General features: G+C 48.2%; 1 protein-coding gene across 5 annotated transcripts in view; it reads right to left on the bottom strand.

Moving 5' to 3' along the window:
• The window catches only part of AHDC1 (AT-hook DNA binding motif containing 1), a 276,021-nt gene that overhangs the window by 198,150 nt on the left and 58,881 nt on the right, over positions 1-18,990 (bottom strand). The window contains exon 1 of one of the 5 annotated variants that reach the window (XR_015698384.1): positions 147-202. The exons of the other annotated variants lie outside the window; for them this stretch is intronic. The gene's annotated coding sequence lies outside the window, so the exon portion shown is untranslated. Of the gene's footprint in view, positions 1-146; positions 203-18,990 lie in introns of those variants that run through there. 5 annotated transcript variants of the gene reach the window in all.

Here is an 18,990-nt window from a genome sequence, read left to right as displayed (position 1 = left end):
AACCGGAGGGAGGGGGGCTCGGGCAAAGCCCGCCTTTCCCCGATCCCAAGCCCCCCCTTTCTCCCACCCCCCGACCCCCCCCCACCCATCTCAGCGTTAAGGTGCCGAGCGTTTTTTTTAAATCCCCTCCGCGCGGCGTGACTCACTCGCAACTCCGCGCTGCCCAAAACAAGCTCCGACAAGGCAAGGCACGGAGCAGCAACTGAGATCCCGGAGGCGGGGAGACAGCGCAAAAGAGAAGGCTTTGGGGAGGGAGGGAGGGAAAAAAGAGGGGGGGGGGGAGAGAGAGAAAGACAGAAGGGCCAGAAGAGAACAGGCCGGAAAGAACAGGGGCTGAAAGTCTGCCTGCTGGCAAGAGCCTAATTGGTTCCGGCAACAGCCTGCTTTGCCTTGGCGAGGCTTTTCCCGGAGCCAGTTCCAGCCACTGCAGTGCCGGAGAGGGGCAGAGCAGTTCGCCAGGCAGGCTCGGTCCTGGGAAAAAATAAAAATAAAATAAAATAAAATAGAAAAGCGTATTCCCATCTACTCCTTGGGGTGGGGAAGACATTGAGCTTGTTCGGCGGTTCGATTCCCTAGGGCAGGTCTCCTGCGTGAGCAGGGGGTTGGACTAGATGTCCTCCAAGGTCCCTTCCAACACTGTTACTGTGGTGGAGGAGGCGGAGGCAAGTAGGGGGGAGGGGTTAGAGAGGTCCCCGGCAAGTGTTGGGGAAAAAAATCGGTTCTCTTGCCAATCTCCTTCCCACAACCACCAAACCCCGCCACGAGAGACTGCTAAGTCGCCTCTGGAGCGCACGGCGTCGAGGCAGAGCGCGAACTCCTGGCGGAGGCGCACCGAGAGCCAGCTGGGGGCAGCAGACGCCAGAGGACCTGGATCAGGAGCGGCTCGCTGGCATCTCTCTCTCTCTCACTCACCCTCTCTCTCTCTCCCCGATCGGAGGAGGGGGAGGAAGAGGAGGAGGAGGAGAGAAATGGGTAGGGCGGCCCTGCGCCAGGAGGGAGAATCACAACCCCCCCCCTCGGCAACACAACTCCCAAAGCCGGGCTTTGGGCTTCAAACCCGCAGGGTCCTGAAACGTTGAGCAGTCCCTCTTCCTCCTCCTCCTCCTCCTCTCCCAAACCAATCTACGCCCGCTTCATGATTTCCTCAGGCGGCACTCCAGGAATTTCCAGCTTAAGCTCCTAAATATCCAGGGCTTTCTCAGCGTCCTTCGTGGCCCAATTAAGGGCAGCTCCCAAATTGGTCACAGCAAGTCTTCACTTGCCGAGCCCGGGAGTGGCGTCCTAGCGCTGGGCAGGAATCAAGCAAGTGCCCCTCTCTCCTCCGGAGTCTTAACTAGCCTGCCTTTATCCGTCTCTGATCCGGAGCCCTTCGGAGTGCCCCCCCCCGCCCGATATGGAAAACGGAACCCGACCCTGGCCCTTGCCGAAGCCCCGTTTTTATCTCAGCAATTCAATCTCTTGTTAAAAAAGGGATGTTTTGCATTCACACGTGCGCGTCCAAGAATTTTAAAATGCGCGCTAAACTTATTTCTGCGCATTAGTACAGGCTTTGAGGACGGCTTTGCCACGGTTTTAAAATAATGCCTGGAATCACACACCGGGCTATGTTGATTTGTTCAAGAAGCCACTGTGGCTCAGTTCATACAATTACACTAAGCCCAAATCCAAGCTGACAACCCCTTGGTGAACCTGGTTGATTTGGGACACCCACAAGTCACTAAAATATTCACTATATTAAAATATTAAATATATTAAAATATTCACTATAATGCATTTCTGAATCTTCAAGAAAGCATGTTCTTTCCAACCAAGCAAACATTGTTATAGCCACAATAGGTATTACTCAATTGCACCTACAATAGCAATAGCAAAAGCACTTAGACTTATATGCCACTTTACGGTGCTTTACAGCCCTCTCTAAATGGTTTACAGAGTCAGCCTCTTGCCCCCAACAATCTGGATCCTCATTTGACCCACCTCGGAAGGATGGAAGGCCGAGTCAACTTTGAGCCGGTGAACTGCAGAACTGCTGGCAGCCGGCAGTCAGCAGAAGTAGCTTGCAGTACTGCATTCAAACCACTGCGCCACCATGACTCTTAAATAAATAAAGCATGCCTTACAGCAGTGGCCTCCAATCTTTCATTCACCAGGGACTGTTTTCTGCGGACAGGAGGGTGTGTGATTTCATGTGCTGATGGCATCCTGCGGATGGGGCATCACTTGTTCGTGCGGCCCAGTTGCTGGCATGCCACAGACTGATGCCAGTCCACGGACCGAGGGTTGGGGATCCCTGCCTTAGAGGAATGAAGTGCAAACTAGTTGCACAACTATCTCATGCTTAACTTCCTATCTCTGTGTACACTTGATTGGATAACACGCCCAACTGAAACTTGACTAAATATCCTGTGGCATGCATTTATTTACTCATTCATTCATTCATGGCACTCCTTCCTCTCATTTTTCCCTACAACCACCACCCTATGTGGTGAAAGTGACTGTCAAAATTACCTAGTTCCTGGTTGAGAGTAACTTCAATCATCAGGGTTTTCCTGTTGACAACCCAACTGTGTCATAAGGAAATAAAATACATTGCAATGCGTTTCAAAAGACAAATACACACGGTTGCATGGGAGAAATAATGTTCAAACTTCAGAATGATCTTTTGGAGGGGAGAGAAATTAAAGGTATTTGCACGCTGTCTCCAAGGGTCTCCGAGTAAGTCTGACTATCATCTTGGGGGGGGGGGGTCCCCTATGAATTGTGAGAGCAGAACTTTTCCAACCAAGTTGCAAGATGCAATGAGATGCTGCATTTTTCACACCCATTATATCAAAAGGCGAAACAGCAGCCAGGAAGGAGTTTAATAATTAGCAAATCCCAGCACACAAGGCAAGAAAATTAAACTTTTCTTCTTCCAGTGCAATTCTGATAAATCTTCACTGACATCAATCGTGGTGCCGGTGGGTCACCCCGATACAAATAGCAGCTTCAGAAGAACAATCTTCTGTCAAGATTGCCAAAGAAAAGGGGAGGTTTGGGGGGGGGGGAGGAGAGACGGATGATGAATGCAGTTCATCTTATCAAGGGTGCTTTGCTTCCAGTTTAACAAGCTGGAAAGGAGGCATCCACTCAGTTGCTGGAGGAGTGGCAGGCAAGAGAGGCCTAAATGCTGGCTAGTATTATGGGAACAAATCTGTGTTGAGTATTAACTATACCGCAATGTGCAAAGTTAAAAGAAGGTGGGTTTGGACCTCATAGTAAGCTATTTCCTTCGTTAGGGTTTATGGAACAAACCACAATTGGATGGGTTCATTCAACACAATAAATCACAGTGGGCAACTCAACGCCTACGGTTTGCCTGGAGTCACTTTAGAGTTTTGAAAGTTGGAGGGGGACGAAAGAAAGGGTATATGGAGGGTCGAAAAGGTACATTGGGTTTCTATTTTGGGGGGTATTATTGACAAGAGGAATGGCTGTGTTTATTGTTTAATGTTATATGGCCTCGGTTCTGTACAGTATATGTGTGACTGTACGAAAATGAAATGGAAAATAAAACACATTTACACAAGAAAAAAAAAGAAAGTACTTTAGGTGTTTTTGTCCTTCTTGTTGTTTTTTTGCAGCCTCTAAAGCAGGGGTGAAATTCCCCATTCCCTCCCCACTCTAAGGGAAGGATACTGTAAAATCCCCATTCCCTCCCGATCAGCTGGGCCTCGGGAGGCAGAGAATAGATAGGGGCAGGGCCAGTCAGAGGTGGTATTTACTGGTTCTCCAAGCTACTCAAAATTTCTGCTTCCAGTTCTCCAGAAACTGCTGATTTTGCAATATCCTCCCCCCAGGAGTGGGGAGGGAATGGAGATTTTGCAGTATCCTTCCCCTGCCACGCCCACCAAGCCACGCCCACAGAACCGGTATTTAAAAAATTTGAATTTCACCACTGCTTTAAGGCCTATGGACTTCAACTCCCAGAATTCCCCAGCCAGCATGGAATTAAAGTCCACAGGTCTTTAAAATTGGCAAAGTTGGAAATCCCTGGTCTAAGAACTCCCATGGAGTCCACCACTAAGATTTACTTTGGGGGTGAAGATAAGCTTTAAAATAACCCTGGTCTTTTGGCATATTCAGAATCTAAACTTCACAGAAACATATCACTGCTCTTGACCCACAAAGAGTTAGTCCTTTTATCTATGTTCATCAAAGAAGGCCTCACCCAATCTTTCCCAACCTGGATGATGTCCAGATTTGTGGATTTCAAGTCCCGGAATTGTCAGTATGGCCATTGCTGTGAATTCTGGAAATGGACATCCAGACAGCTAGAAGTGGCAGGGTTAAGACACAACATCCTACTTCCTATGTACTTTCCAATTCCGCCCCCTTTCAATGGCTTTATCTATTGTTTAAAGCTTACCAAATCACGCTAGGTTTTCTGGAGTTTTCTGCAGCACATTTAGATTCCTTTTCTTTACAACAGGGGTGTCAAACTCGATTTCATTGAGGGCCACATCAGGGTTGTGTTTGACTTGGGGGGGGCAGGATGGGCGTGGCCAGGGTGGGTGTGGCCAGCTCGACATTACTCATGGGATCAAATGCCGCTTTTGCTAGTGAGCCGTGGTGGCGCAGTGGTTAGAGTGCAGAACCGCAGGGTACTTCTGCTGATCACCAACTACCACCAGTTTGGCAGTTCGAATCTCACCAGCTCAAGGTTGACTCAGCCTTCCATCCTTCCGAGATGGGTAAAATGGGGACCCAGATTGTTGGGGATAAGAGACTTGACTCTGTAAAACCGCTTAGAGTGGGCTGGAAAGCACTGTGAAGCAGTATATAAGTCTAAGTGTGATTGCTATTGTTTTGCTAGCACTCTGCTAGTGAAAAAGGAGTTCACAGCCCTCCTGGGCTCCATTTCTGCTAGTAGAGGGCTGCCGGAGGCCATCGCAGCCAAAAACAGAGGCCGGGAGATGCCTTGCACAGCCTTCCCGAGCTCCGTTTTCACTAGCAGAGGCACTGTGGGTTGGTCCTTCATCATTTCCAGGGTGGCACCATGGGCCAGATCAAAGCACTCTATGGGCCAGATCCAGTCGCGGGCCTTGAGTTCGACACCCCTGCTTTACAAAGTTAGTATATTAGTATAGAAAAACTTGCACAGAGCTATTTCGTTCATATTACAGCTTACCACATCCAGAACCGACATTTTAGCCAAAGGACATTTGGGGAAACCTCCAGTATGGGTTCTCTACAGCAGGGGTCTCCAACCTTGGCAACTTTAAGCCTGGCAGACTTCAACTCCCAGAATTCCCCAGCAAAAAGCTTTGCTGGCTGGGGAATTCTGGGAGTTGAAGTCCGCCAGGCTTAAAGTGCCAAGGTTGGAGACCCCTGCCCTATGGCATCACCGGCTGATTAAATTCTGAGACTTTCAAGAATAGCAACTCCCCACCTCAAATTCTTTCGGTCTTTGAGCTACGCGTTCTTTTCGTAGTGGCTTAGCCTGGTGTAGGAAGAAACGTTATTCCTATTTTACAGATTTGGAAAGGAGGTCAGGGCACAGTCCATTGTCCAAGGCTGAAGAATATAATCCTTGACTGAGCGAGATTATAAAACCAGAGCTGGAGACAAATCTTCCCCCAGCCCTTCGAGAGTTGAAAGTGCTCTGGGGAAGGCCTTTTTAAAAAAACTTTCCTCCTTTTGATCCATTGTTGGTCTTAGAGGGTTTTGGGTTTTTTTTTGAACTCACAAGCCGATCCCTTTTCTATCTGGCTGAGAAAATTAGAATGTTATCACCATAACTTTTCCCAACTTTTGTGCCTTTCAAAGAAGAGCCATTCCCAGAACTCTGAAGCTTGTAGCCCTGCCATATCTGAAGGATACCAGGCTAGGGGGAGATAAGGCTCTGGTGAGGTTCCCACAGATGCGAACAACCTGTGGCTCTGCACAAAAGATTAATGCAGACCTCTGGGGAAGAGCGGTCTCTCCCTTTCCCACAGCCTGCAAGAAATAAGAGGCGATAAAGATTTGGGGGCTTCAAGGGAAAGAAAGATGGGGTCCCCCTCGCTTTGGCCTGGCTGGCCCCGTCTTCCTCTTGTTTAGCTCTACTTTCCAGGAGAACCTCAATGGAACTTCTCCCAAGGAACCGTGACCTTCAACTGAAAAAAGCTTGACTAGATCATGCTAAGCCAAAACACAGTCTAGTTGTAGCTCAGCATCCCGAGTGAATCGACCTACCCATTGTGGTTTGTAAGCGATGTTTTTATGATTTTGCCTTATAGGCGGGTCCAGCTTTCTCTTGCCCAGGATGAGCTTCTGAAGAGGAGGTCGAGTCACCTATTTTGCTCTCCACCAAGAGGACCTAGGGCACGGGTGGTATTCACTTACTTTCCCGGTTTGCAAATGTGAGAGCACATTTCACACATGCGTTCAACCTTTGATTGCACGTGCGGCTTGCACGCATGCATGTGGCTTGAAAACATGCCTAAATAGGATGGCATAGAGCTGGGGTGAGTGGGTGCCCACCCATTATTCCTACTAGCGGTTTGGGTGAACTGGTCCAAATTGGTTGAATACCACCTCTGGTCAGAGGAGGTATTCAGCCGGTTCAGACCACTTTGGACAAACCAGTAGCAAAAATCACAGGTGGGCTGCTCACCCGCCCTGCTCTATGCGGTCCTATTCAGCCACGTTTTGGAGGCCGGGTGCATGTGTGGAAGACTCGTACATGAGAAAAGCTCATGCACAGAAGGCTGGGCGCATGTGTGGAAGGTACACGAACCAGTGATAGAAATAAGTGAAACCCACCACTGCCTCTGAGCTAGGGGGTCTTCTGGACCACAACTGCTGCTCCTGCTCCTTCTGTGGCAGCCCCTATCTTGCTGATTCTCTTAACAGGAACCACAGAATGAACCACGGAATTTGGGCACTCTAACTCTTTTGGGATCCTGATTAAGGTCCGGTTGGGTCATCCATGGGAAGTGAGGGAGAACAAGATGCTCTCTTTTGCTTTTGGCCAGTGCTGACCTCCCTTCTGATGTTAGACACACCATTGGATATTTTGCAAGCAACAAAGAGTGTAGAATATAGTTCAGGATTTCCCATCAAGAAGATGGCACAGATAGTTCTTGACTTACAACAGTTCATTTAGTGACCATTCAGAGTTACAAAGGGGCTGAAAAAAGTGACTTATGACCATTTTCCAGGATTACCAGCTTTGTAGTCTTCCTAGGACCACATGATCAAAATTTGGATCCGTGGCAACTGGTTCATACTTATGACCGTTGCTGTGGGATCCCTGGGGTCATAGGATCCCCTTTTGCGACCTTCAGACAAGCAAAGTCCATGGGGAAGCCAGATTCAGTTTCACAACCGGGTTACTAACTTATCAACTGCAGTGACTCGCTTAACAACGGTGGCAGGAAAGGTTGCAAAATGGGGCGAAGCCCACTTAACAAATGTCTCGCTTAAGAAGAGAGATTTGGGGGGGGGCTCAATTGTGGTCGAGGACTACCTGTACAGGACAGCAGATTTTGGCTTGCGATGGGGAGGGGGAGTCTGTGCACCAGGGACCCTCCCTCTCTCCCCATTGTTTCTATAGCAGGGGCTTTTTAAAAAAAAATCAGTTCAGACCCGAGGACACTGCAGCAACTTGCTGCTCTATGGGCAGATGGCGATCCATAAAACTGTGACACTGGTAGCTGGTTTATTACACGCCTGCCAATCTTCATGCATTTAAATGGGAGCCAGTTTCTAAATTGTCCATTGGAACCAAACGCAGCCAGTCTCTTCCCAGAAGTTGGTTCCAGTCCTCCCTCCCTCCCTCCAATGTGACACACACACTCACAATCACAGATGCCCCGTCCTCTGCCTTCGGAGCACGAGGCTCTTGGGTGGCTGATCTGCTCGCTAGTCAACAGATGCGGCTGTTAGCGCTTCCAAAAGCAGGGACCGACCGGCTCTTCTTCTTCCCGCACCCTCCATCCCCTCCCCACCCCCATAACCCCCCCAATAATTCCCAGACTGCATTAAGCAACCCCAAGGCCGCCAGCCCCAAACTACTTGCCAAGAATCAGCAGCTCCGACCAGGACCAGGTGCCTGCTCACTCCTTTCATTAGGCTAATGGGACGTGGATGCATTACAGGACTCCATTCTACATGCTGCTAATGAAGCACTCAGGCCTGTGTGTTTGCATTAATGCATGCAGTGCTGGTGGGGGGGGGGGAAGAAGCATAAAGTGGAGGGGCTGCACTCGGTCTAGCTATGCCTCCCCCCCCTCCACTGCCTCCTCTCCATGAATCAATCCGGTCTCCTTCAAGGAGACTCCTAGCTTCCCCCCCCCCGCTTTGGATGGTTTTTCTTTTTTTCACCCTGAAGAAATGAAGTCTGCTTCCTTGCTGGTGCTCTTCTCCGGCTGGACGGCTCCTAATTTGTCTAGGGAGAATTCCACAGCACATTCCAGGATACATGAAAACAGGGTCCTTCACACTGGGCAGTCTCAGAAACAAGAGAGTTGGCAGGAAAGGGCATTGACATCTACCCTTTTGGCTCCCCGGGAAGGGGTGTGTGTTGAGAAGCAGGAAGGGGAGGGGGAGAGAACACAGCTGTCCTTTCAGAAGAAGCCAGGCGTCCCAGCAATCTAGTTTCCACCAATGGTGGGATTCAACATTTTTTACTACTGGTTCTGTGAGTGTGGCTTGGTGGGCATGGCGGCCATGGCATGGCTTGGTAGGCATGGCAGGGGAAGGATACTGCAAAATCCCCATTCCCTCCCCACTCCAGGAGAAGGTTACTCCAAAATCCCCATTTCCTCCGGATCAGCTGGGACTTGGGAGGCAGAGAATAGATGGGGGCGAGGCCAGCCAGAGGTGGTACGTGCCAGTTCTCCGTACGACTCAAAATTTCCTCTACCGGTTCTCCAGAACTGGTCAGAACCTGCTGAATGCCACCTCTGGTTTCCACCCCTTAAACAGAGCTGCATGTTCCCCAACCTGGCACCCTCCCCGCGTATTGTGATTGCAACTCCCAGGCTGGGCTGGGAATTCTAGATGATTTCTCCTTCCTCTCTCTCCCCCACCACCACAAAAAAAAAAGCATGTTCAGTTTCTCCTAGTCCTCTCCTAGGTAAACAGGGCCTGGAAAAAGTCGTTTTATAATGACATACTCCTAGCATGGTTGATTGGCAACCATACCAGACCAAGCCCTGGCTGTGCAAATATTATTCCACTCTTTTGCCGCGAGTTGACTTTCTTCTACATCCAAAAATATTTGGATTCTTAAATATTTCTTCAGACATGGCATGCTTCTCATCCTTATCGTTGCAGAGATATGAAGGACAGGCAAAACTCCTCCTCAAAGGGGCAGAAGCATGTTCTGTATAATTACAGTGTCAGGAGACCTGGCCACCAAGCAATTTTTTTCCTCTCTAAGTCCTGGATTTGGATCAAGTAAAACCAGGCACACAGCTCATCTTGGTTATCTAATTTCATTTCCCTGCTTCTAACCTCGGCATGCTTAGGGAAACAGGTTATTCTGAAGTCAACTCAGCAAATGGGAGGGTGGGATTAGGAAAAAAAATTGTTCCTATTATTATACAACTATGTTCTTTGGCCAAACAAACTCTTCACACAATTTGGGAGGTGGGATACAGACATTGTTTGGTCTTCTTTAAAAAAAAATCCAGACTCTTTGCAAGCACAACTAACTGGAAATGATCGTGACCCGTCAAAACCGCGGTCCACTAAAGCGCGCCCGATGAAAGCGCGTACCTGACGTCATCAGCAGCGCGATGAAAAAAATTAAAAATAAATTAAATTAAAATTAAAATAAAATTAAAGCAAGCTGATTCACATAAAGGTAAGGGTTAGGTTTAGGGTTAGGGTTAGGTTAAGGGTTAGGGTTACGTTAAGTGTTAGGTTTAGATTTAGGGTTAGGGTTAGGTTAAGGGTTAGCGTTAGGTTTAGTGTTAGGTTAAGGGTTAGGTTTAGGGTTAGGTTTAGGGTTAGGTTTAGGGTTAGGTTTGGGGGGGGTAGGGTAAGGTTTTCGCTTTAATTTTAAATTTACCGCTCACAGCGCGATGTTTTCGTCGCGCTGTGATGACGTCATGTACGCGCTTTCGTCGAGCGCGCTTTAGTCTACCGCGGTTTTGTGGTGGAACCGGAAATGACAACAACATTTCCAAGACACAGATTTCCCCCTCTCAGTTCCTGAGTAAAAGGTACTCCTTCCCAGCCTGTGAATCCCAGACTGGGTACCCGTACTTCTTTGCTAATATTATGGCCAAGTCCAAGACTATAAAATGATGTAGCCTTTCGTAGTCCTTTTGTAGTCAAAGGATGCCTAAACTTTTCTGGTTAGAAAGCAGAACTGAGAGCTGAGGTGGCGCAGTGGTTAAATGCAGCACTGCAGGCTACTTCAGCTGACTGCAGTTCTGCAGTTCTGCAGTTCAAATCTCACCGGCTCAGGGTTGACTCAGCCTTCCATCCTTCCGAGGTGGGTAAAATGAGGACCCGGATTGTTGTTGGGGGCAATATGCTGACTCTGTAAACCGCTTAGAGAGGGCTGAAAGCCCTATGAAGCGGTATATAAGTCTACTGCTATTGCTATTGCTAAGCTGGCATCCATCCATCCAACACCATGGTTTTTATGCAATGTGTGAACCCACCTGTGTGTGGAGCAACATGGCTAGCCATGGAAAGCAAAAGATCAGAAAAGAGACAAAACCAACTTATTCCATTATCCCAATCCTTCCCAAAGGCTGGTGCGAGCAAAGCCAAATGCCCCCATTCCTTTGCAGTGCATTCCAGGGCCAGCCTTCTCTCTCAGGATCCAGGAAGAACACCCCGATCCCACCCCTCTCCCCTCCCCGTCCAGTAGGATTCAGAAACGGGAGCCCAGAGAGCCATTCCAGCTAGCGCCTGGCTTACTTGAGTTTTTAGCTGCCTCAGCTTCCCCGCTGCATCAGCCGGTCGCCCCCAAAGCACATCCAGATGCCTGCATCCCAGTACAGAACAAAGGAGGAGGGGAGGAGGGAAAAGCTTGTGGTTTGCCCCAGGAGGGTCAGATGCAACACCCACCCATCCTTCCCTCTTCTGCAGGCATCTGCTTTGTGCACGCACACACCCATTCCCCAGAGGCTCCTTCCCGACCCCTACAATTCTGGGTTGTTTCACAGATGCCTAAACTGAGTGCAGCAGAGGCTCCTGGTTACAAACACAGCCGAAGCCGAAATGGCAACCTGGCAAACTGTACCCTGACCTCCCTCCTCCGCGCCTGCCTCTCCCCACTTCGCTCTCCCGGCATTCAAAGACTCTTTCTTCAAATAATCAAGTACCACCGAACCTGCCTTGGCATCTTGCTTAAATCAGCTAAGCAACAGAATGACGCCACCGGGCTTCTTGCTGTTCTAAGCAAAGGACCAAACTAAGCCAATGCAGGCTGCTTTCTTTGTCCTCCTCCTGCCCTCCCTCCTTCCTCCCCCCCCCCAACCTAAAGCATGGAATCTTTCCATCTGGTCCCATGGGATGGAGGCATTTTCTCTGTGGTGCCAGCAAGGCAGACTCCCCCCCAAAGCCACTCAGCATTTCAATTGGGGAGACTGAAGGCGTCAAACATCTGCCAACTGCCAGCAGTTCGATCCTGACTGGCTCAAGGTTGACTCAGCCTTCCCTCCTCCTGAGGTCAGTAAAATGAGGACCCGGATTGTTGGAGGGAAATGGGCTGACTCTGTAAACTGCTTAGAGACGGCCGTAAAGCACTGTGAAGAGGTATATAAGTGCTATTGCTTGTCAAGGCACCCGAAGGCCAGGCAAGGAATCAGGGATGGAAACTGAACAAGGAGAGATTCAACCTGGAAACAAGGAGAAATTTTCTGACAGTGAGAACAATCAACCAAATGAACAGAAGTTGCCTTTAGAAGTTGTGGGAGCTTCATTACTGGAAGCTTTCAAGAAGAGACTGGACTGGCATTTGTCAGAAATGGTGTAGGGTCTCCTGCTTGAGTGGTGGTGGTGGGGTGTTGGACTAGATCAGGGCTCTCCAACTTTGTCAACTTTAAGACTTGTGGACTTCAACTCCCAGAATTCCTCAGCCAGCTGGCTGAGGAATTCTGGGAGCTGAAGTCCACAAGTCTTAAAGTTGGCTGAGCAAAGCTGGCTGAGGAATTATGGGAGTTGAAGTCCACAAGTCTTAAAGTTGCCAAGGTTGGAGGCCCCTGGACTAGACAACCTACAGTACGAGGTCCCTTCCAACTCTGTTAATCTGCTCTTGCTCCCTGTAGTCTGTTGCTGTGGTGAGCGAGGCAGGGCCAATGAGTTTCCTCCTGGGGTTCAGGTCCCCTAAAGCAACACCCATAGGAACCAGGTGGTTGGAGGCAGGCCCTCCTCCCCTTGTCTCAATGCAACACAATCACCTTTTGCCTATTTGCAACAGAGCACATCTGGACTTTGTCCACCAGGGCAGGAGAAAAGGCTTCTGACAGCTAGCTAGCCCCCTGGATCTGCGTCCTTTTTCCAGCCCCTTCGCCAGTTTCCTCAAGCTAAGTGAGTGGCTATTGTTGTTATTTATGAGACTTCCAAGATCAAGTAACAATCTCTTTTGTTTCCCCCCCCACCCATTCCCCCCCCCCAAAGGAAAGGTGGGAGTGCCTGCCTGTCCAGGCTAATCTCTAGTAGCGATGTCATTATAATGTACTCAAAAAGAACAAGCTTTAAAAATACTATTAAGGACCCAGTGCATTTTCTGCAACTTAATCTTCATATACCCTGCAATAGGATTTAATGAGAAACTGGTCTTCACAGTCCCCTCTCTCCCATCTTCTATCTAAAGAGAAGGAGGAGGAGGGGAGGAGGAAGAGAAGAAGGAGGAGGAGGGGGAGGAGGAGGAGAGGGGAAGGAAGAGAAGGAGGAGAGGAGGAAGAGGAGAAGAAGAAGAGGAGGAGGAGGCGAGGAGAAAGAGGAGGAGAAGAAGAGGAGGAAGAGGAGAAGAGGAGGAGGAGGAGGAGAGGAGAAAGAGGAGGAAGAAGAGGAGGAAGAAGAGAAGGAGAAGGAGAGGAGGAGAGGAGGAGAGGAGGAGGAGAGGAGAAAGAGAAAGAGGAGAAGAGGAGGAAGAAGAGAAGAGGAAAAGGAGGAGAGGAGGAGGAGAGGAGAAAGAGAAAGGAGAAGAGGAGGAGGAGAAGAGAAGGAGGAGAAGAGGAGGAGAGGAGAAGGAGGAGAAGAGGGGGAAGGGGGAAGGAGAGGAGGAGGAGAGGAGGAGGAGGAGAGGAGGAGGAGGAGAGGAGGAGGAGGAGAAAACTGAGAATAACAATGATATGTTGCAGATCAAAGTTATAGGGGTGGTAGGGATGTTTCCAGTCAAAATTAGCAAGCAGAAAGAGTTACACAAATTGAGAAAAAAAAATAAAGATTGTATCCATCTGAAGAGGGAAGGAGTCCCACTAGACACTAAGTACCAATTTGGGGTAGGGGTTAAGACACTAGGCTAAAAAGAAGGAGACCCCCAGTTCAATGGCCTTAGCCATGAAAACCAGTTGGGTGATTTTGAGCCAGTCACTCCTTCTCAACCCAAACCGCCTCACAGGGTTGTTGTGATGGGGAAAATGAGGAAGGTGTGTTGGATATGTTTCACTACCTTGAGTTATTTGTTAAAATAATAAAGGTAGGATATAAATAAATAAAATAAAAATGTGTCTTTTATCTTATTTCAAACACCAGGAATCTCAAATTTCCTTTAAGGGGCACAAAAGAATATTCTGTACAAGTTTTCTAGTACTGAGGACTAGAAACTTGCTATTAAAAATCATATGTATGTATTATTTTTCCTTTCATTCATTTATGTCTGATTTTCAGAGACTGCTTGGACAAATGTCTGCAGTTTTCTTGACAAGTTTTTTTTTTCAGAAGTGCCTTGCCATTGCCTCCTTCCTAGGGCTGAGAGAAAGTGACTGGCTCGAGGTCACCCAGCTAGCCTTTTCCTCCTAAGGTAGTGCTAGAGCTCCTGGTCTCCTGGTTTTTAGCCTGGTGCCTCAACCACCAGACCAAAATGACTCTCATATACATCACGATGTTCTGCAGCCAGTTTTCTGTTCTATTCTGCACTTTTACTCTGCCGTACATTAAAGTAGGTTTGTATTCAAAACAAGCAAGCAATGAAAAATCTGATGGTTGACTGGCAGGAGCTGAATGCCCACCAGAATGTGGGTTCATCCAGAAACACTCATGGCATTTTCCCCACTATCTATGTATGGAAGTGACATTAGGGCAGGTGGGGAGAAACATTTCTATGTATGGAAGTGACATTAGGGCAGGTCGGGAGAAATACTTCCTAACCCAGATCAGTGGTGGGATTCAAATAATTTGAATTATCTCTGCCCCTAATGATTTCTTCCAACAACCAGTTCACCAAACTGCTCAGAAAGTTAACAATCGGTTCTCCCAAAGTAATGCGAACTGGCTGGATCCCACCACTAGTCCCAGATTCTCAAAAAGACAAATTGGAACTCCTACAGACTGCAACCAGGTTCTTCCTGCATGAAACGGTGCGCAAAGGTGTTGGGGATGGCAGGGGCAGCTGAAGGGGGTTGCGCGCATGTGTGTATCTGGCTTTGTCACAGATTGGTGAGCAAGTTAATCTCAGACTCCCTGACACGTGGAATAAAATCACGATCCCGTAATGGAATTCATTCGTCTTCCTGTCCTGGGAGAGGCCAACTCCAGCAAGGCATGCCAGAACGGAAGAGAATAAAACATCAGGGCAGGGGCTCAGCACAAGGCAACAGGGTCACAAGCAGAGGCTGGGGGGGGGAGAGACAATGGGATTAATCCTCCCTTTCCCAAATTCTCAGAAGTGAGGGAGCAAAGAGGCCCGAGGCGGGAATGAGGGCACTAATTTCACCCCCCTTAATGAGGGATGTTTGCATTGCACACACTGGGTCACTCTAAAGCAGGGGTCTCCAACCTTGGCAATTTTAAGACTTGTGGACTTCAACTCCCAGAATTCCTTGTTGGCTGAGGAATTCTGGGAGTTGAAATCCACAAGTCTTAAGGTTGCCAAGGTTGGAGACCCCTGCTCTAGAGCACCTGCAGCCCAATAAAATAATGACTTTGTCACCTCAAGCTGGCCTTGCTGGGAGCTCTTGAGACTTGAAGTCCACAACTTAGTTACCAAGACTCCAGTTCTACAGCATAGACTAGATTCTTCGTGGTAGCTATTCAATTTTATAATCACCCACTCCTAGCTGCTCCCCATGTCCCCCAAGTCTTGGTTTAAAGCAGTGGTTCCCAACCTTTTTTTGGCGATGCCCCACCTAAGCATCTCTAAAATCCTGATGCCCCTCTCCCCCGTGACATATGTTTCTTACTTTACTCAAAAAGCGAGCTCTACTCATGCAGAGGAAGTCTAAAAGGCCATTAACGTGGTTTCAACTAGGTTCAAATTGCCCCCATTAAAATCAAATCCCCCCCCCCAGTGTGGCATTGGCCCCACATTGGGAACCACTGGTTCAAAGGCATGGGTGTCCAATCATTTGGGTCGAACTGAATGAAAAGGAATTGTCAAATACATGCAATACAGTTAATGTATATAAATCCCATCATACTGTTAAAAGTTGACAGTCTTCTGGGTCCACATTGCTAGTTATCAAAGGCTGTGTGCATCCCTCATTCTGTGGTTTGGACATGCCTGGTTTAAAAGAACTTCGAGTAAGGCAGAGCTGAGCCAATGCAGGAGGGCAATCGTTGGGTTTCCTCTACCATCTTGGTGGACGGAATATCAGGTCCACCAAATGCAACAGAGCCCTTCTCCTCAATCCAGGAGCTGCCATCCAATACATCTGCGCAGTGCTAAAGGGGGAAGGACCGCCACAGAGGCTGGGGATACGAACCACTTGCAATCCCACAAAAGGAAGGATTGGAGCAGCTGCAGCTTGCCTTATGCCTCGGTATCCTCTCTGCAAACATAGCAAGTTGCACCTGCCGTGATTCTCTCCTTGACACCACCCTCAGCAATGTAATGGCCTGCCCTCTTCCATAGCCGTCCACCCTCACTGGTAAAGACTGTCAACCTATGGTCATCTCTGCAAAGCCTTAAATGGCAAAGGGCAAAGGAAGAGGAGGAGTAAGACATGAGATGGCCAGCTGCAGTTTCCAAATCCAATCCAGATTTGTACTAGCTGACATGCTGTCTTTGGAATATAAGTGTCCTAGAGTGCTGGAAGATCCAGGTTCAGGCCACCTGTCTAAGGGAAGCACTCAGCAGTCCTGATTTAGACTTAAAAAGTAAATCAAGGCGACTTCAAGTCAAGTTTTACTTCGCCGCCTAGTCGACAGTCTTGCATTCTTTAATGGTTTCCTGTCAGGCGCAAGAAACCGGGAACCGCCATACACAGGTAGACCTCGACTTACAACCACAACGGAGTCCTGAATTTCTCTTGCTAAGCGAGACAGTGGTCAGTTTTGCCCCATTTTTACGACCTTTCTTGCCACCGTTGTTGAGAGAATCACTGCAGTGGTTAAGTTCATAACACCGTTGTAAGGCGAATCTGGCTCCCCCATTGACTTTGTCGAAGGTTGCAGAAAGGGAATGCATGACCCAGCGGATAGCATCTGAATTTTGATCCCATGCTGCAATGGTGGCAAATGTGAAAAACTATCAAGTCCCTTTTTCTTTCCCCAGTGATTTCAAATGGTCACTAAACAGGTGGCTGTGAATCCAGGGCTACCTGTAGTTAAAAAGCACTACGATTTATTCCATGCTACGCAGGAATCTGATCTATCTGATCTAAACATTCTTAAAGATCCATCTCATCCTGGGCACCCCCCCTTTTTTAATTATTACCATCTGGCAGACGGTACAGGACAATAAAAAAGGACAAATAGGCTGAAGAACAGCTTCTATCACAGAGCAATAACTATATTGAATTCTACTGCATAGTGTAATATTAATGCAATATCAGGGGTTTTCAACTCAATTGTATAGAATGTGAAGGATGTTTGTGTTTCATTTTTATAGTTATAATATACACTATAGATGGCATTTAATTTCGTTGTACGAGGTGCAATGACAATAAACTAAACTACTGATGGCCAAGCCAAATTGGCCCAGATAATTGTCAACTGACCTCAAGGAAGCTGGACTTCAGTCTCTTTGTGGGGGAGTATAGGGACTAGACAGCATACTAAAAAGCAGAGACATCACCCTGCCAACAAAAGTGCGTATAGTCAAGGCTATGGTTTTCTCAGTTGCAATGCATGGCTGTGAAAGTTGGACCATAAGAAAGGCTGAGCACCAAAAAATTGAAGCCTTTGAACTATGGTGCTGGAGAAGACTCCTGCAAGTCCCTTGGACTGCAAGGCCATCCAACCGGTCAGTCCTAGAGGAGATCAACCCTGATCTCCTAATGAGAAGGAAGGAGTCATTGGAGAAGAGCCTCATGCTGGGAAAGACTGAGGGCAAAAGAAGAAGGGGACGGCAGAGAAGGAGGTGGCTGGATGGAGTCACCGAAGCAGTAGCTGTGAGCTTAAATTGACTCCAGAGGATGGTAGAGGATAGGCAGGCCTGAAGGAAAGTTGTCCATGGGGTCGTGAATCATAATGGGTCATACAATAGGGACTCCAGACCGATACGCATTTGACCCCACTCTCAGGCTCAGCCTAATCATCTCCTACATCTCCCAGCCAAATCTTAACCAAGTCCAAACCTGCTTGGCTTTTTAGATCCACCAAAAGCTGAGCTAAATCCTGCCACCCAGATGGGCTGAATTAAACCAGGGCTAGGCAGCAACTGAAGCCTCAGGCCCACCCGTTGCTCCCCAAAACTTCAGGAATAACACATGGAACCCTTTAAAAAGCTGTGGCTGAATTGCAATTTAATGTGACACAAGACACAAAAATAGTGAAATATATGGGGAACAGTAGGGGAGGGGAGGGAATGAAGAGCATTTAACGTAAACAAATGCAGAGTAGTAGCTCTGCCCCATCCCATTCATTGGATTTGAATCCCAGCATCCTAGTCAAAGGCTAAGGAAGATCTCCACACACGCGCACGCACACAGAGGGAGAGAGAGAGAGAGGGAGAGGGAGGGAGGGAGGGAGGGAGGGAGAGAGAGAGAGAGAGAGAGAGAGAGAACAAATGAACGAACGAACTATTGTGTGCCCAGAGGCAGCTGAAACTACCTTACAGGGCTGTTGAAGGGTTTTTTAAAAAGAGCCCCTTTGTTTAGGCAATTCGCTGCTCTCCGGAGGGAAGGCAGGAAATGAAATATAGGGAGGATTAAAGAAAAAGACACAATATACCTGTTTCTACTGCCCCAAGGAGTAAGCCAAGAGTGCAGCGTGCTCCAACTCTTAAAGCTTATGGCTTTTCCTTCAGAGCACACATTTTCCTATCCCTGAAGGAGAAAAATATAACATCTGAAAAGGGTAGGAGGGAGGGGTGATGGGGGGGCACACTGGTGGCCCCAGCCTTTTTTTTTTTTTTTTTGAAGCCCTGAAAGCCTCTTCAGCCTGCACAACTGAATGCCATTTGCTGCTATTTTGAGACAGGAAATAGAAAGAACTGCTAAGCTTAAAAGGCACTATGGCATAAAAGCACGAGAGAGAGAAAGAAAGAAAGAAAGAAAGAAAGAAGGGGAAAAAAACCTTCAATTCTAACCTCTCCAAAAGCATCATGTGGACCTGCCCCCTTTTTGCATAATTGACCCTCCCAGTGTGACCCCTTCCCTTCTCCCCAAGCCCACTGAATGCAGCCCCCCAGTCCCTCCCCCAATTGTTTCACTTTAGGACAAACAAATGAATTAATGCAAAACAACTTGGATAAGGCAAAACAGAGCAGCAGACAAGAGGGGGGGGGGCGGCTATAGGCTAGGACAGACATCCCTGTGTATTTGTCACAAGCAAGATGAAGCTTACATGGTCAAAGTGCCCCATGGACTGAGTAATCGTAGCCCTCCTGGACCACCATGGTAAAACTGGCTACTCTGGATAGACAGAGCCTCCTTATTGAGTAGTGCATGCACA

This window comes from Thamnophis sirtalis, unplaced genomic scaffold (assembly GCF_051295495.1).
Source record: "Thamnophis sirtalis isolate CommonGarterSnake01/CBP01778 unplaced genomic scaffold, rThaSir2_p1.2 scaffold_13, whole genome shotgun sequence".
Classification (NCBI taxonomy): Eukaryota; Metazoa; Chordata; class Lepidosauria; order Squamata; family Natricidae; genus Thamnophis; species Thamnophis sirtalis.
This window is presented reverse-complemented; position numbering and strand designations above follow the sequence as displayed.